Here is a 6484-nt window from a genome sequence, read left to right on the forward strand (position 1 = left end):
CATTGCCCTGACCTAGGTGCAGTGTTTTGCACCTAAATTTGTTGAGCTTGAGGTTCCTATGGGCCCACTTCTCAAGTCTGTCCACCTGGATAGGATATCTTCCTTCTGTTGTGCCAGCTGCACCACTCAGCTTCATGGGTCTGCAGACTTGCTGGGGTGCACTCAATCCCACTGACAGTGTCATTGATAAAGGTATTAAAGAGCCCTGGTACCAAGACAGGCCCTTGAGAGACACAACTCATCACCAGTGTCCACCTGGACATAAAAGCACTGACCACAACTCTGGCTGCATCCATCCAGCCAATTCCTTATCCACTGAACATTCCATCCATCAAATCCATGTCTTCAGTCTGGAGATAAGGATGTCATGTGGGACCACCTAAAGGGAGGACTTACAGAAGTCTAAGTAGCTAACATCTGTCAGCCTTCCCTTGTCAACTGTTGCTGTCACTCTGTGGTGGAAGGCCACCAGATTGGTCAGGCATGATTTGCCTTTAGTGAAACCAAGCTGGCTGTCTTGGATCATCTCCTTGACTTGTATGTGCTTAACACTGTTCCGTGAGTATCTGCTCCACAGTCTTCCCATGAAAGGGAAGGTCTCTGGTATGTACTTCCCTGGGTCTTCCTTTCTCTCCTTTTTAAAAATAGGAATGATGTTGATCTTTTTCCAGTCACTGAGGATTTTACCTGACTGCCAGGGTTTTCCAAATATGGTATAGAGTAGCTTTGCAACAACATCAGTCAGTTCCCTCAGGACCCTGGGATGCATCTCATCAGGCCCCTCAGACTTGTGGCTATTCAGTTTCATCAGGTGGTCTTGAACCTGCTCTTTACAGTGGGAGGGACTTCATCCTCATTTTACATCATGCTGCTTGGTAATGAATGTGGTCTTTGTCCTTTTAATCTCTCTTTACAGCTATCTTAAGACAAAAATAATTATTTTGAAATTTTGTTTTGTGGCCCAAACTGCATGTTGTAATGCAATAAAAAACAGTTTATAGTATACCCTTCGGTTTTTGCTTGGATGTGTCCCCTGGCACCTTACCTAAACCAATTGGAAAAAACAGAGCTCTTTAACCCAAAACTAAGAGAAGTATTTCCATGAAAATGCACTAAATTAATAATTCCTATTCAATTGCTAACAAGTGACCATAGTGAAAGCATCCCTGGAGCACCTGGAATATTTTACAGCATGATTGGCACTTCAATGTAAGAGAGCAACTGGTCAGAGGAGGTATTGCAACTACTTCACTCCATTGACTGTATAAGAACTTAGGGTTTGCAGCCCAAGGCAACAAGAGTGTTCAAATGCTACAACAGCTACCTAAAACCATACAGGCAGTGTAGTAGACATTTGCAATGTGGCTATAAAGAGTGTAGATTATTAATGTCCTTTGTTATGTTTGAGCATACATGCCAGTACAGCTCTGCACATAAAATTCTTGAAGGGAAAAATTCTGAAGAATAGTTAGGTAGAGATGTAATTAATTGTGTGCTAGTAGTACTTGCATTATGTACCTTAATAAAGCTAAGAAATCAACTGCCAAAGATTTAATTTATTATGAAAAGCTAAAGATACAGTGGACATATCAGACAAAACACGTCCAAATCTTTGGGAAACACATTGATGTGCAACTTCCATTCCCACAGAGTGAAAAATGCATGTTCCCTTTACTTTAGCACACATTTAGTTCTTCACAATTTATATTTAAAGTATGCATAATTTAACACCGTGATTTTATCTTAGATTTCTGTTGACATGAATAAATGAACCACATTCTTTGGAAAACCATCTTATCATGCATAAAACATCCATTCTTCCTTCAAGTGCTCAATAAATCTTCCCGGGTGAGAGAGACTTAATTTTTCAAAGGGACAAAAGGGAAAACTGACAAAAACCACTTGTTGGTTCTTGAGGGTACCCTCCTATTTCAGCCCAGAACTGATTATGCTGGCATCTGCTGGGTCTGTGGGTGAGTGGGCCTTTGCACTGTCAAGTATTGCTGAACTGAAATAAATACATGGAGGTAGGATTTCTTGGTATTATGGTTAATTTCTTCCCTTTTAGGCTGCTGGCACAACTATATTAAAATTTATTAGGCAACATTTTATTACCAATGTGAAAGTATGCATAAAATGTATTTGTGAATTAATAGAGTTTCTAAGTAGCAGGCCAGTTGAAATCAGCTGGCCCAAACCCGTATGTATTCTGAAGAGAATCACCCTCCCAGTAAAAGGAAAGAGAAAATATAAGTAACAATGAGTGAAGAATATGCTAAATGCTAAACAATTATTGGCTAATTATTAACATACTCATGCTTCTCAAGTTTGTAACTTTGTGTGCTTTTCTATGTTTTTGTGTAAGGGATAGTCAGGTTTTAAGGACATGCCACTCTTGAGGTATATAACTGGCATGCCCAAGGGCAGATTTGGGACATAGCTCCCACTTCATGCAAGAAGAGAGAGTGATGGCTGCCTTGAGGCAGTGATGCATCTCCTGGTGGTGGTGGGGGGGTCATCAGATCTCCCTCTGAGTGTGCGTGTTTCTCTCTGAAAACTAGCAGGAAAATCTCATGTGACAAAGCTTATTTTGGTGCCTGCTCTTAGGCAGTACAACTGCAGGTCTTAAGTGACAGACCACTGGATTGAAATTCATATAATCTTAGTTCTCCTCTGTGCTGGTTTTGGCTGGAGTAGAGTTGATTTTCTTTGCAGTAGATAGTGTGGGGCTATGCTTGGGATTTATGCTGGAAACACTGTAGATAACACAGGTATGTTATAGTTACTGCTTAGCAGTGCCTGTACAGCCTCAAGGCCTTTTCTCTTCTCACACTGTCTCACCAGGGAGGAGACCGGGGGTGCACGAGAAGCTGGGAGGGGACACAGCTGGGAGAGCTGGCCACAAGTGGCCAAAGGGATGAGCTATATGACCCATACCGTATGGTATCATGCTCAGCAATAAAAAGTGGGAGAAGAAGAGGAAGGAAGAGTGGGGACATTTGGAGTGATGGCGTTTCTCTTCCCAAGTAACACGTGGTGGAGCTCTGCTGTTCTGGAGGTGGCTGAACAAGTGCCTGCCCATGGGAAGTGGTGAATTAATTCCTTGCTTTCCTTTGCTTGCAGCGCGTGGCTCTTGCTTTCCCTATTAAACTGCCTTTATCTCAAGCCCTGAGCCTTCTCACCCTCTGGTTTCCCCCACCCTCCTCCCACCCTACTTCAGGGGATAGAGCAGGGGCTGCAAGGTACTTAGTTGCCAACTGAGGATAAACTACAGCATATCCTCACAGTGTCACTAATTTGCTCTGATCTTGGCCAGTCTCTCTATTTCCCATCCCAGCTTTTATCTGCCTTTTACAATTGGAGGTTAAGCTCTGTAGGCACAGTCTTTATGCTTTTTCCAGAACATATAACCTGGGGAATGTTTGTGTGATATGCACAGATAAATATGCAGTACAGTACAGATTCTGAATGCTACAAATTAACACACACACAGAGGTTGTGTGGACAATTGTTCCTCCTACTCTTGCTCAGTGCAAGATCTATCTTGATCTATCAGCTTCCCAGAAGCTTCACATCATCTGTGGCTGCCTGCAAACCTGTCACATGTGTATCCCTACACTTGCAAATAAAACAAAAACATACACTCCAAAAACCCATACTGAGATGACTATCATAAGATTTTGGGTAATGAGATACTTGCATTTGATTAGCTCTATTAGCTGTCCAAATGACAATATTCTCAGTACAATATCCTCGATCATCTGAGCTAGTCATTGTTCTTAACTTATGGCTTTCTTACCAGTTTGAAAAGGTTTATCCCCAAATGCATCATTGCTATAGAGAAAGTGAGGCTAACTGACTTGAATAATAAGGAATTCATGAGTAATGATGAGTTTGCAGTCATTCATCTTGTCATTCAACAGAGCTAGGACAAATTATATCATTCTAGTATTGTGACTAGGAATCTGGAAATCTGAGAGTTGAGGGTTACAGCAAAGTTGGTTCATAATATATAAGAATGGACAAAAACATTTTTAAAAATATAATTAACGAATTACCAAGTGTCTAAAAATATAAAAGCATTAAAATGTATAATTGAGTGTGTATTGCATGTATTTATAACAAGTCTTCATAGTTTAATTAGCTTCAGTTTTAAAACAAAGGATATGAAAAGCAGTGTCAAATTGCTTAACCAACATAGAATGATGTAAAATGTGTACTTTATATGGATTTCCTGTCTGCATGGCACCTCTGTAATATCTTCAATTGGTATTTGTTGGGATTGTGCTCCTTTATCGTATTGCCTTTCCTGAAAAATGTAGCCTTCCCACATGCTATTTTATTGAAATCAGTATTTGCCACTGAGTGCTGTTTCTTTTTTCAGTCTTCATGTTATATAATCCATATTCTTATATATATTCAATCAAAACTCTTAAGCTGAACAATTGTCTCCAAACCAATATTGGTTTAAAATAGCTCAGTGTAGACTTAAACTCATCTCACTTTTCTGTTATTAAAATAACACAAAATTTTGTATAATTTTTAAATTTTAGTGTTGTCTATATAGTTATTTAATCTTTTCCTTTTTATGTATTTTCTGCTTTTCATATCCCTTTTTTGCCTATTAATTCTGTTTTTCATACTTTATATCATACTTATATCATGGTTTTTTCCATGTCTTTTTTTTGTGATTTTCTAGTCCCCTTTTGCACCTCTTTCTTTCATTGCTGGTTTCATTCTTTATTCTACTGGGGATATGCTAGAGTTGAGTCAGGTAAATTGCAGTCTGGTTTCTAGTTCTGTGGCCAGCATTTCAGGAGTCACTTCCTCTTCTTCCCATCTCTTTGCATCCCAGTCTGGAAAAACAAGGTAAGAACATGGCTCCTGTGTGGTTAGCTTCGAGACATTCTCATGGGAAGCTCCTTTAAGCACAATTATTATCTTTCTGTATTATACCTCTTCTGTACCTCAGTGATCTCCTCAGCGCTCATAATTTTCAGCTCCTCAACTAATTCTTAGCTCCCTCTTCTCCTTCCCTCCTCCTCCACCCTCATTTTCTACCAGTAACATTTTCAATGTAGACCTTCAATATAGTATAAGTATTACTAATTTTGCCATTTTGTGCAGATTATATGCCAGCTACATTCATTTTATGTCTCTCTTCAAGGAGAGCTGTGGCAGCTCTCAAGTGATGGGTTCCATTGACTTCATGCTGACTGATGTCAGTAAGGAACATGAATGATGGTGCAACACCTGATTTTAGTTATAAAAATGATCAGAAGACTCTTAAGAAGATAAGAGATGTAGAAAAAGCAGCAAGTGTTCAGTTATGAACGGCAATCACGGTGTCCTATGAAACCCTGCAAAGAGCAAATGCACACACATGAAGGCAGCCCTCACGTTTGTTCATGAGGTTATTTAAATTGTGGTGACATATCGGATCTAGGGTCTTTGAGAAAAGATTTAGACAAGAACTACTTGGAGATTATAATGCTAATGTCAGGCAGAAATCAAATGTTAGCCATATCTTGACTTGAGGAAAAGATATGCCCTGTGTGTGTCAATGTGTTTCTACATCCATGATAATTTGCTAGGAATCTATTTTTCTGATGTTTGTCTAATACAGCTTTTGGCTTTGAAGAATCATAATCACTTTCAGTGAAGGAGCAGGAAACAGTCAAGGCCTGCCAATGTTAAATGTCTCAGACTAAGTGCCAGAAGTGCTATTCAGTAAGTCGTGAAGTAAAACTGGCTCAGTCAGTCTATATAGCTCTTTGAAATAAAATGCAGTCACCAACATTCTAATGTTACTCTCAGGAGCTAAATATTCATAGTCTTTAACTGTGGAGATGATGTAGAGACTGAAGGAAAGATGAGAAAGCATACTGCAGTTTTTATGGGTTGTAAAGCCATAAACTATAGACTGTATCAAACTAAGCTATAGATCATAAGTTAGGCAGCACTTGCATACTACCTTAGATGGAAGAGCACCTAGGATAGATAAAGGAATTGTTTGAATGCTCATCCTTTTTTGTAAACACTGATTCATGTTCCAGTTACATGCCCATTTTATAGCTTTGTCATTGCTGGTCACTCTAAAGTCCCATGGCACTTTGTGAAAGAGCAGAGTTTTAGCTCTGACCTCATAATTACAGCAACATCACTTACACATCCTGCAGTTTTGACTGGAACCACTGGTTTTCACAGACTGCCCCAGGCCCCAATTCTGTATTAAGACTTACTGTGAGCTGTTATGTAGCTGCTGTTTTCTCTGGTCAGCAGTTCAGATGAGGGCTTCTTGAAAGATGCAATTCCAATAAAGTGCTGCATGCAGGCCAGTGAAGATATATTGCTGATGATTTATTTTTGTGTTATTCTTTAGATGAAATAGAATTAAGGCTAGATATAGAATTAATAGGAAAAAAGCAACCTCAGTGTGCCAAAAGAAACCAGAAACAAACAAACAAAAAAACCCAAACCCAAT

The sequence above is a fragment of the Sylvia atricapilla genome, chromosome 1 (assembly GCF_009819655.1).
Source record: "Sylvia atricapilla isolate bSylAtr1 chromosome 1, bSylAtr1.pri, whole genome shotgun sequence".
In the NCBI taxonomy this organism is placed as follows: domain Eukaryota; kingdom Metazoa; phylum Chordata; class Aves; order Passeriformes; family Sylviidae; genus Sylvia; species Sylvia atricapilla.